This window comes from Atractosteus spatula, chromosome 2 (assembly GCF_055471065.1).
Source record: "Atractosteus spatula isolate fAtrSpa1 chromosome 2, fAtrSpa1.hap1, whole genome shotgun sequence".
NCBI classification, from domain to species: domain Eukaryota; kingdom Metazoa; phylum Chordata; class Actinopteri; order Semionotiformes; family Lepisosteidae; genus Atractosteus; species Atractosteus spatula.
The window spans coordinates 3,539,375-3,556,811 of record NC_142707.1 but is presented as its reverse complement, the minus strand read 5'-3'; the positions used below and the strand labels follow the sequence as shown (position 1 = coordinate 3,556,811).

General features: G+C 49.7%; 1 protein-coding gene across 3 annotated transcripts in view; it reads right to left on the bottom strand.

Moving 5' to 3' along the window:
* Positions 1–14,493, bottom strand: part of wnk3 (WNK lysine deficient protein kinase 3) — an 83,064-nt gene extending 68,571 nt beyond the window's left edge. For all 3 annotated transcript variants that reach the window (XM_088940459.1, XM_088940467.1, XM_088940476.1), the window contains exon 1: positions 14,122–14,493. The gene's annotated coding sequence lies outside the window, so the exon portion shown is untranslated. The remainder of the gene's footprint in view (positions 1–14,121) is intronic.
* Between the last annotated feature and the right edge of the window lie 2,944 nt (positions 14,494–17,437).

The window sequence follows — 17,437 nt, the reverse complement described above, 5'->3', positions numbered from 1 at the left end:
CAACAACCACGTCTAATGTCACCCTCCGTCTTGCTGCCTGGGATCACACCATCCTAGAATCACATTTACAAAACAAAAATGATGTACAGCGTGCATATATGGAAAAAATACACTAAAAGTAAAGAAATTACAGTAAACCCTCAGTTTAATGGATAAATATGAGAGAAGGGCTGACATTTACTGCCAAATGTTTGTGAAATCACGAATAACCTTCTCAGCTCCAAAGTGTAAATAATGTATATACTTATATACTGTATATATTTCAAATGCATCTGCATGTATACATGTGCTTCCTGGATATTTTGACTTATCTTTTAACAATTACAATCAACACAGTCAATTTTTCCTGTTCCTTTTTTATCATAAATGCACAAGCTCTTTGTTTCACGTCGTAAATTAACTGTGTAAAATTCACTAAAGAATAAGAAACACAAACAACACCCATCTTAAGCAATTGGCCTATCTATATATTGGGTACCACTGATATCTGTGAATTTTAAACTTACGTAGTATTTATTTTTACCTTATTTTATTGTTTGTGCATTTCCTGGTTATTGCTGGGAAAGATACGGTAGATATTTCTGATTTTACAAAGTTCCTGTTAAATCCAATGTCCGGTAAAGGAAAGTCAGTTAAAACAGGGTTTTTCTGCCCAGCAGTTATAAACTGTGAGCACCCTGGGAACATCTTCTATCTTATTGTGGAGACTGGGGTGCTTTCTCTGTTTCTCTGTCGTGAATCTCCACAATGCTTTGCTTTTTGGAAAAACAAAAGCGAAAGTAAGTGTGTCACCTTACATTTTCCGTCTGTGGAGACAAGGGGAGAGGAAGAGCAAAAGAAAGCTGGTGAATCCACGTTCGACATTCGAAACGACATTCACGTTTGCTGACTTTCTTCCAGAGGTAAAGTACAGTACCCCTGGCCTGAGCTCAGCTGCAAGACAACATCTTGGATTCTGGGAGAAAGCTCAGACGGTAACTCGCGGGTCAGATGGAGCACACACAGGCAGACTGCACTAACAAACTAACAAATTACAGGGGAAAAAAAACAACAACTTAAAAAGGTTCAGCCGCTAACCGGAAGATTCTGAATCCGTGTGAAGAGATCTCGCTGAGCAGAGAGATATCTGCATGGGTTAAAAACGGACAGTCCTGAACACGAAAAACAAATATTGCAATAACAGATGACTATGCGTGGGGAAACAAAGACCTTCTGTACAGACTCCGCTGCTCATCATTCTAGAAGAGCACCTTCTAACAGCTTTGGTCATACCAGAACCCAATTAATAGACGCACAATAATACACTGCTCGCCCAGTGAGACTACAGCAATGCACCAGCAGCAGAACAGGTTACACTCTGTAAATAACACAGCACTCATACCGCTGGTCTGACGCCGAGCTCAGGGTTATGTCTAGATGTGTTTCATAATCACGTTAAGCTAAAAATTGCCAGTTTCAGACCTTTAAGCGCAAACAGCTTTCGCCACATTACAGATACGATCTGCCTGCTTTAAAAGTCAGCAGTCTTGCGTTCAGGCGCTGTAGCGGTGCAGAAGGGCAGAGACTCTGGCCTAGAGGGGAGCGCCCCGGACGCACCGTGCAAATGCACTCTCACAGGGTACAAGAGTGAAGCTCTGAAACAGGCAGAAACTATTCAAACCTGAACGCTCAAATCCAGCGAAACGACAGCCCTAGAAACGTGCTACACAGACCTTGTGCCCTCTGCGGTGTTTAAATATAGCCCAGTCGATGGATACTGCCGGCGGCTGTAATGGTGTGAGCTACAGCAAGTGACGATGAAGACACAGGCGCACTCCAGAGCACAACACATGGAGGCTCTTCTATGAAGTGTGTATTTTACTCCCCTCTTTCTGAATTTCCAAAATCAGAAAGCTTTGACAGCTTTTTAGCCAAACTCCAGACAAGTTGTTAAATCACTCTATGTAAACAAGTCTCTTCCTCAGCTACTGTATGTGGCGTCTTGCTGGATACACGTTTTGGGAGCGCGCAGAGCGGGCCCTGGAGAATGTCACCTCGTCGGTACATCAGGAGAATAAAGGGGGGCGTGCACGCCATGAAAGTCTCCATCAAAATGTTTTTTTTTCCCCGCAGCGTCATAAAGGTCTTAGGCCATTGTTATTTATATTTTATCTTTTTTATTACATAAGAACGTAAGGAGGGTTAAAAAACAAGAGGAAGCCAGTTGGCCCATGTTTGGTTGTTAGCTAATTGGTCCACAGACCTCATGCACTGGTTTCATGAAGGCAGCCAGGGTTATCCGTTTCAACCACATTGGCCACGCAGCTTGTTCCACACCCCCACTACCCTTTGAGTAAAGAGGTGCCTCCTGCCATGCCTTGAGGATCTCATCCACCGGTTTCCTGAAGGAAGCCAGGGTATCGGCTTGGCTGGGCCACTTGTTCCACACCCCCACAATCCTTTGTGTAAAGGATCGCGTCCTTGGTTTTAAAGGCATTTGCACGTAGTTTCCACTTGTTAAGTGGCACATTTTAACAGTTTAAATTAGAAGTGACTGACTGGTACTGATTTATCTTCCCCTTGCGTTTTCCAACAGGTCTGCAGTGGGATGTTTACGTTGGCGCAGCCGGCTCACGAGCACTCAGTGAACACACACGTGCTCGTGATCACATGCCCAGCCCTCCAGCCGACCGGCGTTTGGGGGGACAATGGGATATCAACTCTGACTTGAGCTCCGAGGAAGAGGACAGACGGAAAGCCTCCACACGCGGGATTCCTAGCAGGACTGCCGCAGGACACTGAATCAGGCGGGATGAGAGCAGCGACTGATGCTGTGAGGAGAACCCGGGAGCAGGGCGAGGGAAACGGGCTGGGGCAGCGATGACAAGCAGGCAAATGGAGTCGAGCGCAAAAGAAAGGCATCCGAAAGGCGAGCTCAGCGCGAAACAGGAGTCGAGCATCCAGAAGGCACAGAAAAGCAGGGGATGCAGGGCTGGAGACAGACAGTCTGAGGCTCGAATACAACTCTAAAACAGAGCCCAGAGTACTGCCAAGGTAACCAGGAATAGTCCGTTTCTTAGTGAGACAGGCCTGGTCGATAATTAAGTACAGGTGGAACAGACTTCCTGCCTGGGAGCGTAGTCATGACAACCGGCTGAAGGACAGGTGAGGAGCAGCTTCACCGGTTGCCGTGGTGATGATAGAATATTCTACAGAGCTCCAGCGGGGGCAAGCTTGCAAAACTGTATATATTTTGTCATCGTTATACGTGTTTCTAAATAACATGCATACACAGACTGTAAGGGAAGTTTCACCCCTCCTCTGACCTTAATGACTTAATGATGATGCTTATTTGGACGAAATTCAAATCCTTTCGGGGTTTTTTTTTTGTCTTAATCGGATGCTGCTTGAAACCTCTTTGTAAATCCTGCAGGGCCCCGTCCTCGAGGACAGGAGTTTCCAATTATCAACAGACAGACACATATTCCCAGTGCTCATCAGCTCTGATTCTCCAGGGCCACAATCCAGCAGGTTTTATACTTTTCTCTTTCACCCACTGAGTGCTTCAGACCTACGGGAAGGGTTAGGTCAGTCCAACTCATCTCAATCAGTTCTATGGACTAATTAAGCATCCAGGCATTAAGAAAAGGATTAAATGGGCCACTTTCACCATCCTCCACCGACTTTAAACCCCTGCGTTTTTTATGCTGCATCAAGCCTGCTGGATTGTGATCAGGACTCACAAGGGCCGATTTTTTTCAGGGTACTCACCGATGTAAACTACATGCAACGATACCATAAGATTAAAAAATAAAGAGGTTCATTTTAACGCAGTCTTAAAAACTGAGGGTCTGTGATGTCAGCAATTGGGAGTAATTGGTGTTTCTGACCAGTCGTGTCCTCTGTTCAGGCCTGCTGTCTGTGCGCAGACGGTAGAGACTCCTCAGCACAGTCTGCAGTTTAACCATCAGCAGCCTCTGTTTGGCTGCTCTCAGGCCACAGGGTTACTCTTTCACCCTTTAAACGTCCTTAAGAAATAAACACTGACTGCAGAGGAAGTCGGTGGAAAAGAAGAGGTCACGGTATCGAATTATTTTCGCAGTTGCGTCTGAAGACAATGCAGGCGTTGCTGGCTGTGCCTCTCAGCTGTCAGTTTGTGTCTTTAAAAGGGGAGGTTTGAGGCTTGAACTCGTTCCCTCTGTCAGCATGGCACACCTCAAGGTGAGTCAGGCTCAAGAGGGGCCTTTTAGCTCAACTGTAATTCAAATTTAAGGCAAAGCACCGCAGTCTGAGGTCTGAATGCAGGAAACAGACAGGCCCACAGCAGAGTTCCCACCGTGAAATTAAATGATTGGCCGAACCCTTAGAAATAATTTTGTATTTGTTTTGTTGCGGCTTGTTTTATGGACTCGTCCTGGATATCTGGTTTGATCATCTCAAGTAGGGCATGAATTAAATATGAAGAAATACCCCAATCTGCTTTATAAATTGTTTATAATGCATTCCTGAAGACTGCAGTGCACTGCTGTAATGTTGATTCCACATGAGCACCGACAGATTGGAATAATTCACTGCTTTTATACTCTCGCATCTGATTTCCACTGACTAGGTATTTAGGGAGGACTAGCAGTAAATGTCAGGGGTAACGGATAACACCCTGACGTTATCAATAATCGTTTAATCTTCTTTATTTAGTGCCTTTTCATGGAGATCCACCTCCCCGAGTGCTTTGCTGGCTCTGGTCACGATGGGGTACGGTACAGGGAAAGAGGAAAGCACAGCTGGTCCACAGACGAAAAGAAAATTAAAAACAGTGTCTGCAATGAGGATGAGAGCATTGGCCAAAGACAAAAGCATAAAAATATCTTAAATTTTCGTTATGATTGGAAACCGAAAATGAAAGTTCAAGCACACTGAGAAAACATCCCAGTTGCAGAGGTTAGGTAATTAAAAACTCAGATAAGTGATTAGACATAAAAAATAGATGAATTTCAAAGTAATGAAAATAGAAGGCCTGTTGTACGCGCTGTGTTTAGTTCTCCATTTCTCCTTCAGTAGAAGAATATACACCTTACAGGTTTTATGACCAGTGACAAATCAGCCCAATAGCATCCTAAACCACACTGATCGTTGAGTAGGACAATTTTTAAATAAGGAACAAAAAAAAAGAATTTCAGCTTACAATAGATAGTACAATATGAATGATCAGTTTACATATTAGAACACACTGTGCATAAACCAAAAAAAAATGAAAATGCAGTGGGTTACTTCTGCTTTAAAGAGTAACTCCTAAAATGGCTATCAATAAACAGGAACACAGGAGACTGCAAAAGGAAAAATTGGGCCAACGTCTTCAGGTCGGAGAAGGAAGGTCCTGAATTCCCCCCTTGGCTCTAACCCTAACTCTTCACACACTCACTGGCTCTCCTCTCTCTCTTAATTCAATTCAAATCAATTCAATGTGCTTTATTGGCATGACCGATGAGCACAATCAGTGTTGCCAAAGCAAAACAAATACAATTACAATTGTAATACAATATTGTAATACAATTGTTTCTAAAACAAAAGAAAATCTACAGACATTTACAATAAAGACACATCATAAAATAGACAGATGGAGCATTATTGGGAGACAGGCTCACTGTTCCTCAGGCTGGGACAGGAGATCACATACTGGGCTGCCAGTTCAACTGAGTTCCCTCCTCCCTCTCCCGGTAGGACTGGGACCTGTTGTGATTCTAGCAGGTGTGGGTACTCTGGGATTAGATTTCTGAATTTAGGGAAGAATGTTTCCCTAATCCCAGAATATCTGTCACAGTGCAGTAGAAAGTGCACCTCTGTCTCTATTTCTCCCCGCTGGCAGTGGGAGCACAGCCTGTCCTCTCTGGACAGCCAGGTCTGCCTGTGTTGCCCGGTTACTATGGCCAGACTGTGGTCACTGAGCCTGTACTTCGTCAGGGTCTTTTTCTGTATGCTGTTATTTAGCTTGGTTAGATATTTGGCTAGTGTGTATTGTCTGTTTAGGGTTCGGTAGCATTCCAGTTTATGTTATGTGTGTGTGTCCCAGTGTGTGAGATATTGCTGTTCGATCTGTGCTCCCTCTCACTCCCCTCAGTCACTCCCTCGCGCCTTCTCTCTCCCTCGCTCGCTCGCCCTGCCTGCGTGTCTCTCTCGGGCAGTGACACGGGAGCAACTGACCCCCCCCCCCCCGATGGTCTCAGAATCACGAACCCCCTCTTCCTCCCTCCGCCCTCCAGGGGGAGGCCCCGCCCAGCTCTACAACTCCAAAGAACATCCAGCGAATTCCCCAGACCCGCGTCTCCACACCGGAACCACAACAACCTCCTCACCCCTCCTCTCTACACACGTTGTTGCTAATGCTCCTCACTTCACTTGCACAATGTTAAGAGCAGGCCGCAGCCAGCACTTGAAGAAGGAGAACTGAGGTTCATTCTCTCACCGTGTACAGAGAAGCACTTCGAGATACACGCCGATATGGAGAATATTAAAATTCCCGTCGCTAAAAAAAAAAACTAGATGCTTTCAGAAAACAGCAAGAGGTCACAGATCGGCGCTCTCTCACTCTTCTTTTAACGAGAATGTCTCTGCGTGCTCTTCCATGAAAGCATTCATCTCATCAGTGGTCTCTCGCCGTAACTGACAAAGAAGAACCGTTAATGTTGCTGTGTCTCAAAACTGCCTGACGTCCATCAGCCGTCAGACTGTCCCTTCCAATAGGACTAAAATCCCTTTTCCCCAGGCAAGGACATGCTGAGCAAGATGAAGATGTTTCTGAAAACCATGACACTGCATGCCACAGCTATTGCATAATGTACATACTGTACAGCATGTATCCATAGCGTACGCAATAGCAGGCCTCACTACTGCATACATCTGTTCTCCCCATCTATCTGATCACCACAGTGGGCGCATCGGAGTAACTGGGCAACCGAGCCCTCAGTCTAACGAACCTTCCAGACACAAAGCCCACTGTGCAGCGTCTCAGTACATTCGCTTGTGTGAGTTAGTCTGTCGACGCACCTCCATCACTCCAGCATCTCTCAGTGCACCATACTGGGACAGGAATAAAAGCGGAATAAAAGCGTTTCCACGCCGTTTTCAACTGTGCACTGATTCAACGGTTGAATCAGGTTTCCCTCCTAGTCTTCTCTGATGAAGACTGAAAAGGTTGTGTTCTTTCAGGCTGGCAGTGGATGCGGGACGTTCCTCCAAGTCCTGGAACGCAACTGGTTTCTCATCTCTGAGCTATCAGGCATTCATCTGTATAAGGCTGACAGATTTCCTTTGAATATAATAATGAAAATGAAAAAAAAAACTCATACCTCATAGCCCTTACTTGTGTAACACTAAATTCTTTTGTATTTTTACAAATTATTCACCGCATGACCCTAAACAGGCTCACTTAGTATTTTGTGACAGACAAAACAATATGGATCATCCTCTAATAATTGTGATGACATTCAATGACAAATATATTGTAACTCCTGCACCAGCGGCTTGAATGTACAAGTTATTTTCCCACCCTGGCATTAATATACGCAGGCCTATACGTAGCAAATAAAAGGTGAACGAAGAGAACGAGTGTTACGTTTGGCTAGCCTTCGCTTTCAGCAATCTAAAAACTGCATAAATGTAACGAATATGACCGCAACTTCCAGAAGCGGTAAAGGAATGCCGCTGGTTGATGAAGCCGGCACCCTGTAGTCTTTCAAGAAACAGCCTGACGAAATACTACCTCCAGTCAGCACAGGAGGCAAGTAGATAGAGGGGTGTGGATGTGTTTGAAGCCGATATTCTGGATTCCTTCAAGAGAGGTGTGAGCGAGATTCTGGGGTCAACTGACTACTAACAAACAGGAACAAGTAAGAGGTTTATTCCAGGCTGAAAAAAAGAAGAGAGAAAACACAACGTTTCAGCCGTGGAGCCTTCTCGACACCTGAAGAAGGCTCCACGGCCAAAACGTTGTGTTTTCTCTCTTCTTTTTTTTCAGCAAGGAATAAACCTCTTACTTGTTCCTTTGCAGCCGACGCCTGCTGACGCAGCTCCCCACCTGAACTACTAACAAACAGGTCAGACAGGCCAAATGGCCCCCTCTTGGTTTTAATTTTACTATCTGTTTTGTCCCGTTTATCCTGAAAAGAAGCGTCTCAAACACGCGTGCCGAGAAACAGACTTCCCCGTGCGGCGCCAGGCCTCAGCCAAAACGGGCGATATAAATTTAGCTGTTGCTTTCTAGGCCGGCGTTCGACAGTGGCAACTTGATTAATTCACCCGCAGCCCACTCTCTCCTCCCCAGCACATACTTCACAAGGGACAGCCCCCTGCTCCCATTGTCTGCCTCTCGGCATCTAGAGGGCCCATGTGAGAGTGGAGGATTAATCTGTGTACGGCCGGTTATCTGGGCATGAAAGAACCCAGAGCCATGATTTCAGCAGCGTGCTGAAGGGGTTTTTTTATATCAGAAAGTCTGGGAGAACAATGGGCAGCGGCCGGCGGACAGGAATCTCTCTCACGGCCACGAGACAACAACGTCCAAACAAACAGAAACGAGCGCCAACGGCCGTGATTGTTTGGTGGCTCGAGGGGCCTCAGACAGAAAACATGACCGAGGTGGGGGTGGGGGGGGTGTTGCAGAACGAACGCTATAATTTGCTTGCAAGTCTGTTTTCGTTTTGTTTTGTTCCTCTCCTCCCTTCCCATTCCTCCCGTATAGGAAGCACATCGGGCCAGTGGGGGGTCAACGTGACTTTTAAAACTAACCTTTAACCTTGCGCTCTGCCCCGTCTTTCCAGATAACGCAAACACCCGCCATGTGTCGCGCAGTTCAGATATTTCTGAGTTCGCAAGGCGACAACGGACAGATGCAGTGGACAGTGACATAAACGTACAGTGAAATAAAGGCAGTGCGGCTCAGGAAGGAACCCACAGACGCTCACAGTGAGGACTGTGTAGGCTGTACTAAACATTAAACCGGCCCTCGTGATCTGTCATGTGAGCGAGTACTTTGAGTTTCGAGTCGAGACTTTGACAAGACGGCCTGTTCAACAATTAGCCCTGTAAAAACTCAATTCTCCTTTGTTAAAAAAAAAATGTAAAGCTCAAACTAGCCTTAATTTCAACAGGGAATGTTAAGTTCAGTCTTACAGTTAGTGAATAACTAAGGTTACATTTTAATCAATTACGTGGGATCTGCACTGATCCTCATGCATTGTGGTGGCAGATCCGTCCACTCAGAAACTTTCCGACTGCTCTGTCCAATTCACAGTCACAGGGGAGACAGAGCCTGTCACGGCAACCAGCCGGCACAAAGCGGGGTACACCCTGGACGAGATGCCAGTCATTCGGAGCGCACACACCGACATAGACTCTCACACACTCACACCAGGGCCAATCTTCCCGAAAGTCAACTTACCTACTAGAATTTTTTGGGACTGTGGGAGGAAACGGGAGCACCCAGAGAAAACCCACACAAACATGGGGTGAACATACAGACTCCACACAGATAGAAACCCCAGGAACTGAACCCAGGGCTCCGGAGCTGCAAGGCACCATTCCACCCTTGTGAAGGAGATGTAAAATATTATTGCCCGTTTTCAAGCCCAGCAGTTTGGGCATGCAGCGTTACCTCAGAACAGTTCGGATCCGCACACAAAAATGAGCAAGATCAATGCAGCAATACATTCTGGCCCACTGCTGTATGGTAACCCCCCAAGCAGGGCCGCATAGCCTCGCACCCACGTTTCGATACCTCCTAAAACCTCTACAGCCATCTCAAAACACTCACTGGACCGTACTGGTGTTTAACTCCAGGAACTGCACATCTATGCGGTAGGGCTGTTGCCCCATGTGGAATTGAACTGGAAATGTAATGCACTCCACTGTCTTCATGTAATCCTGCTGTGCATCAGTCAAGCACACAATAATACTATGGGGAAAGCTTATCTGATACAGGACCTTTCATCACAGTGGCTGTCATGTCCTCGGGATTATTGTCAAGATTAAAGTGTCGCGCGTTGCCCTTTGTTTTATGAGAGAGAAAGAAAAACAGCCCCATCTACCAAATGTTTTGGGTCTTACTGGCAGGGAACAGCTGAAAAACAGGGGTTTCAGGAAAAACAAAACAAACAAACGCTGACAGCAATGCTGCCTGGGCACCAAGAGAAAGGACCAGAGGAGACAGTTTTTGTCCTCACTTGAATAGTCAATTAAACAACTAACCTAATTATCTTCTACATTTGAGATATATATACAGTAGGATTTTTAAGGTCTATTACAGTTGGTGACACAAGACAGCCACTTCATTAAAGGTGCAGTTATCTATAAATCACCTCAGTGCCTGGTTAGAATAATTCACAATTATGCAGCTAATTAAATAATTAGACCGACTGTGTAATGGAGAACGTGGGTGGAAGAGTAACGAGAAGACACCAGGCCCTCTAGGAGCTGGGGCTGAGATCCCTCGTGTACAAGAGTGATTCAGAGAGCAGATCTCAGCCCTGGTACAGGATTACCACTCTCTTCCACCTGCTGCTACAACTCAGTGCTCAACTCGACCCTTTAAACCCTTTAATATACCGTTTGACCAGACCTTACTCAACTGTTTTCTGCACTCAGTCCTGGGCATTATATACTGTACACTGCCTGAAAACTTTAGGGTATAGTCACCAGGAATTTAGCAAAAAGCTGTTTGTTCAGCTTGCTTACGACATTTATTGTGTTAGTAGGCGATCCTCTTTAGATGTGTTGACGCTGCTGGGAATTGTCCTGGTCAAATCTCCCCCTGGCCTTTACTGATCATGACCACCCAATAATCCCTGTCTTTAAACTGGCTTCATCACTCTGCCCTCCTCCCCACTTCACTGGTGTGTGGGGAGCGTACTGGTGCACTCTGGCTGCTGTCGCATTATCCAGGTGGGGCTGCACACTGGCGGGGGTGGAGGGGATCCCCATTACCTGTCAAGCGCTTTGAGTGGAGTGTCCAGAAAAGCACTATATAAGTGTAAGGAATTATTATTATTATTATTATTATTATTATTATTACTATTATAATTATTATTATTAATTATCATCATCCAGGTGAGGGTTACACATGAGTAGTGGTGGAGGGGAGCCCCCATTGTCCATAAAGTGCTTTGTATCGAGTGTCCAGAAGTGTGTTGTTCCGCCATGACTCCAGCGAAGATCAAGACGGTTCTGAATCCTAGAAACTGCTACAAAGCTGATCTGAGAACTTATAAAGGTTCAGTTTGGCTGGCAGGTTTAATGAGACTGAGTTGTGTGGAGTCCATCCCTTCATTAACTTTTTAACTGCTTTTTTACAAGTCAGGGTCACAGGAGAGCTGGCACCTATCTCTGCAAGCAACAGTCTCCAGGCAGGGTACACCCTGGACGGGAGGCCAGTCTTTCGCAGGACACACACAGACACAGACAATCAGCACACACACACATCAGGGCCGGTCTTCCCAGAAGCCACTGAAACCAGCACTGTGGGAGGAAACCAGAGCACCCAGGGGGAACCCACACAAACCTAGGCAGAACATGCAAACTCCACACGGACAGCACCCCTGGTCCAGAACTGAACCCAGGGCCCCAGTGCTGCAAGGCAGCGATGCTGACCCTCACACCACCCTGCCACCCTTGCTCAGGATCTATTAATCAAAATATTTTATTTTAAAATATTCTAACCCTGAATTAAGCCCATGAACTCAACCCAGACCCTAAAACTAGCTGTGCTCTTACACACCAAAGTACCTAACCGGGTACTACAATTCTGTTTCACGTGGGCACAACAGCCACTATTACTCATTGTAAAGCATACAGAACAACACTTTCTTCAAACTAGGTCAAGCATGAGGAAGGTATGGTAGCTGGAAAGCCCGAGATGAGTTTGTCAGAGGAAACCTGAGCCCACAGGACCTCACTGCACTTCTTAACTACTGAGACAGCTCACAACTATGAGGAAACGATGCCAAATTCACTGGAAAAGCAAAACTGCTGGCACGGTAGGACTCCACGCAAACCACACCACCTTTCAGAATGCAGCCCAATTCGGTCACAGAAGCACGTAGTGATTGAGTGAATGGCTTCTCATCTCCTCGCAGAAGTAAAGTGTGTTATGAAACATATTTCCAGAGTTCCACAGGATAAGGCCTCTCATCCTGGGAATAATACCAGTCCTATACAATGCTACCGCCTGGAGACGATGCAAAAGAAGAATTCCTGTTATGTTTGGAATTGAAATCGCAGCAGCCCTCACCAGGAAGAGCAGACCGAAAATGGATGGATAACCTCTGACACCCAGTTCCAGATCTGCCTGGTGCTTTCTGTTTGTACCAGCAGTGTCCAGCGCAGTTCCTGGACAGCCTAGAGTCTTCCAGGCTGTGTTCCCACCTGAGCTGTCAATTAAACAATTAACCTCATTACCTCAATTTATAGGAGTTTTCATAAGATTGTTTACACATGACTGCTCAAATTATTGAGTATGAGACCACTGGACTGAGGCTCCCCAGGATCAGGGCTGGTGACCCCGGGACTGACTGGACTGGGGTTCCCCGGGACCTGGGCTGGTGACCCCTGGACTGACTGGACTGGGGTTCCCCGGGACCAGGGCAGGTGATCCCTGGACTGAGGCTCACCAGGACCAGGGCTGGTGACCCCTGGACGGACTGGACTGGGGCTCCCCGGGACCAGGGCTGGTGACCCCCGGACTGGCTGGACTGGGGCTCCCAGTGGGCAGGGCAGGCGCCCTGATACAGGTGCTCCACTGCAGTCCATGGCTGGTGACCCCTGGACTGGCTGGACTGGGGCTCCCCGGGACCAGGGCTGGTGACCCCTGGACTGGCTGGATTGGGGCTCCCCGGGACCAGGGCTGGTGACCCCGTTTTACACAAAACAAAAACTAGCAGTGAAAGTCCAATTTATTGCTAAATCTTGTTGTTTCTTTGACCAGAATCTCATTCAAGATCCCCATCCATCTGTTTAAATCATACTTGTTCGCAGCCACATAGACGTCTATCCACTTACTTGTGGTGTAACTGTTTTAAAGCAAATCCGGTCAGGGATAAACCAATTATATCTACACACATCCAAACATAACCGAGCCCGGTTCTCAGCAAACAGTTAAGACGCGACAGTAGTGAAACCTCATTTTAACCTCGAATGATGCTGAGTTTTGACAGATTCTCGTACCATATCGCAGCTACTGTCCCTGTTGCTCAGTTCCTGTTTCAGCCGAGTGACAGGTAACGACCTGAAGCGACAGACATCCGTCAAGCGCGTCCATTCCCTCCCCTTATCAAACAGACCAAATCACCCCCTGTTTGAAGTCAGCAGCGGGGAGTACTTCCGGGGTGCGCGATAAAACAATGCGATCAAAGCCCACAGCCCCTTTCAAAGAACACGCATGCATGTACACATACACAAACACACGCTCTCCTCGGCTTCTCCACAACCACCGCCTCGCCGAGGGCGTCCTGCATACCGGGAAGGCAGCAGCGGCGAATACCGCCGTGTGAGAGATCGGATCCTGCGGATCGTGAAGCTGATGAACTCCCCATTGACAGGCGGGATAAGGAAAAAAAAAAATAGAGGCTCTGTACATTGGCATTCACCACCGCGAACACGCCAGCACACACACACAGCCCACATCGCGCACAGACACACACACGGACCGAGTTAAGACGGCGTTATGATTCATAGTAATCTCATGTCGGCTTTTCGGACTTAAAACCTATCGCCGTGCAAGTGCCTAAAGCACCCCGACAGCAGCCGGGGCGCCGAGCCCCTCTTCGCCAGCCCCACCACGACTCGCGTTTTCACAGCAATGCCGCAGTCGCCTCAGCCCGCTGCCGTGTCTGAAATGCACTGGGAGCGCACACACACACGCACACGCACACGGCCCCCGCCGCCCGTCCAACTTTGTGGCCGCAGGCAGCGGAGCCCCGGGTTCACCCCTCGCCGTGCCGCGGCGGAGAGAGGAGGAGGCGGCGGGCACCTGCTCCCGCCAGCCCCGGGGGGGAGCGGGCGCTCCGGCTGGCACCCCCAAAACGGCACTTCTGGCTCCCCGCAGAGGGGTGTTATTATCCGAAAGGGACTCAAAGGCGAACGGAGCCGTGTACTCACCCCTGTACGCTGCGGCCACCACTCAGATACCGGAGTACAAACGGTCCATCTCTCCTTTCTTTACACGGTCTAAAGAAAGCGTACGTCTCTTTAATCCGAAGCCGGCGCTTTTGATCCGAAGAAGCATCTCTCGGAGCGGGGGGGCGGGGGGGTGGGAGGGGGTGGTAGAGGCTGCTGTGTAGGTTCCGCTGTACCCGATATTTACATTAAAGAAAAAACTCGATATTTCGGACAGAACCGCGTCCGTATTGTCGGCCCGGAGCTGCAGCTCGAGCGCCCCTCGCTCTCTCAGTGACAGCGGGCGACCAGGCGGCTCGCGCAGCTCAGCCTCGAGCTCCCTCCCCGACCGCGCGCTCCACCTGCTTCGCCATTCAACGTCACTGGCTCCCCCTCCCCTTCCTCCCCCCGCGGCGGCGTCGGCGGCGGCGCGCACGCCACCTCTTCCCCTGCGCTCTGTCGCTGCGTGCGCATCGCTGAGGACGGGCGGCCTGATACAGGTGCTTCACCGCACTCCCTGGGTAGGAGTCAGCGTGCTTCCCATCAGGAGGGACCCCGGCACGGGCACGGCCTCAGAGCGCCCACCCGCTGGCTGCCAGCCCTGCAGCGGCTCCGGGGTCAGGGAGGGTGGTGTGCGTCAGTCATGCTCACTCCCTGACTCCCAGCAGGGGTTGGGGCCGGGAGGGCACCTCAAATTCTCCAACAGCAACACAGGAGCAGCAGCCGAACAGCGGCAAGGCAGGTGCTATCCCAGCAGCCTCGGCCCCGAGCGGAGGTCCACTGTCCCGTGAGATTCGCTCGGTAAACGCTCCCAGCGCCCCCAGCAGGGAGCGACCAACCCCACCCCGGCCCCCTGTCGGGCCCTGTCCCAGCAGCCCCCGGGGCACGGTCCGCCCTCAGCAGCCCTGCCGGGGCCCGAGTGGCCCCCGAGAGCCACAGCACATCAGCAGCACTTAAAGGACTGTGCTGTGGGGGGCAGCTGCTCACGGACTCACTGCTCCATAGACAGCGGCCTCACTAGGCCTCACTGTGTGGGGCAGCAGTGCCACCTGGCATGACAGAGGATCATGGGATGTGATTAACCATCAGTCGGTGAGATCCACACCATCCGCTGTCGCACTGAAGCCCCATCCCTCATTCAGGATCCCAGCTGTCCTGGACACTAACTGTTCTCCCCCTGCGCTCTGGCACCATGAGAGCACAGAGCACCGGGCTTAAGAACAGCCCCTGCCCTTCGGCCTCGGGCTGCTCCCTGCACTCCTGACACGAACTACCACCTGTTTCTTGCTCTGGTTGGGTGCTGACTGTAGCCCCCTGCTGTGACGGACTGTCCACGCCGTGTGCTGCTGTCTGTCGGGCTGTGTCCTCTGCTGTCCTCTGCTGTCCTGAGAGACGGTCGCGGACAGGAAACCCAGCACACACGCACGTGTTCAACTCCTCTGCTCTCCTCCACTAACCCAGCGCCGGGGGGGCTCTGTGGAAAGAGACCTGGAGTCGCCGGGAGAGGAATTCGCCCGCAGGAGGACGGGGAATGGGAGTGGCTGTGCTCCTGGCGGAACAGTGGTCTCTGCGGGATCATCACGGAGCCCGGAGGGGTACAGAGAGGGGGCGCCCAGACACGCGTGTGTGGAGCTGACACCCGGGCTTCACACTGAAGTTTGTGGCTCGCTGGTGGGCCTTCACCCCCCCCCCCAGCTGAAATACCGCGCGGCAGCTACTCCGTGTGCGGAAACAACAAGCGCGCGTGCCCGCGCACAGTACAGCGCGCGTCTCTCCTCTCTGGACAAGGGGTCGGGGTACGTGAGCGCGCGGCGCGCTCCCGTTCCTCTTTCTCCTTCCGAGCGGACGAGCCGGGGACGCGTCGCTCGACGCCGAGAAAACGGTCACCGCGCGTTACCGACGGCGTCGACCGGCCTAAAACCGTCGAAGCATCTTTCTGGCCGACCCCCCCCCCCCCCCCCCCACGTCACCGCCGAAGGAAGGAGCGGCTGGGGTTAAAAGAGACTTCTCCTGCAGTACAGGGTGAAACCTGACGCATCTCAAAGCGCTTTGCAGCGCGCCGAGTCCAAACAGGGCTGACAGGCGTGAGTCAGTGCTCGATACGAGTCAAGTCCGTGAGCTAGCGAGCACCCGGGAGATCTGCTCAGCTAGGTCCGGCCAGGTCCATTCTCATGGACCCCAGTCACGAACTGTGTTCTCTCCTACCGTCCGGTAAACGGTACCGAAGCATTCGGTCCAAGTCCAACAGATCACAGAACAGCTTCTACCTCCAGGCAATAAGACTGCTAATTAGCCGACCTGCAGCTCCTTCAGCAAATCAGCTGTAATGACTACATGGACACACAGCTGTTACTGTATTCGGCATAACTGCACTACCTGGACAGAATGTACAGCACACACCCTGGGCACATCGCAGCTCTGTTTATATTGAGCTCTGTCTGAGTTTATTTTATTCCATTTCTATTGCACTCTTATCTATAATTATCTCACCTTATTTTGTAACTCTAATTTTGTGATTTTTATCCCCCGGTGAGCCCGTAGAAAGACATTACATTGCCAGCAACTGCTGCTGCACGCTGTGTTGTTGTGCATTTGATCAATAAACTTTGATTGGTGGATTGATTGATTGAAGAAAGCTCAAACGTGTCAGAGCCGTCATCGTTTACACGCTACACGATAATAAACCCCTCCAGATCGCGGTCACTGCGCCGCACTGCGAGGGGGCAAGCGATTTAAACACGACATTAAAACGACACAGGAGCGGGTAAGAAGTTTAGTCCGTGCTGAAAAAGAGAAGAAAAACAACACAACGTTTCGGCTGTGGAGCCTTCTTCGGGTGAACCCTTCTTCTTCTTCGGTACATCCGAAACGTTGTGTTTTCTTTCTTCTTCTTTTCAGCCTGGAATAAACCTATTACTTGTTCCTTTGCAGCCCACGCCTGCTGACGCAGCTCCCCACCTTCTATATTTTAATAGAAATTCAGGTGGGCAGCTGCGTCAGCAGGCGTGGGCTGCAAAGGAACAAGTAATAGGTTTATTCCGTGCTGAAAAGAAGAAGAAAGAAAACACAACGTTTCGGCCGTGGGGCCTTCTTCAGGTGTGAGACGTTTCAAACACGCGGTGTCGATCGGTGCGCTCGCTTGCGCTGGAGAGCAACTGGGCGCCAGTCTCCCCCTGGCGGCTGCGCTGCGGAACTACAGCTGCGCAGCAGACACAACCCGCAGCAGCGATCGGTGGCGCCCTGCAGGCGGAGCGTTGGGAATCCACACAGCCTGAAGCAGAGCAGAGTACCGACCAGCACAAGCAGAATATGACCAGGA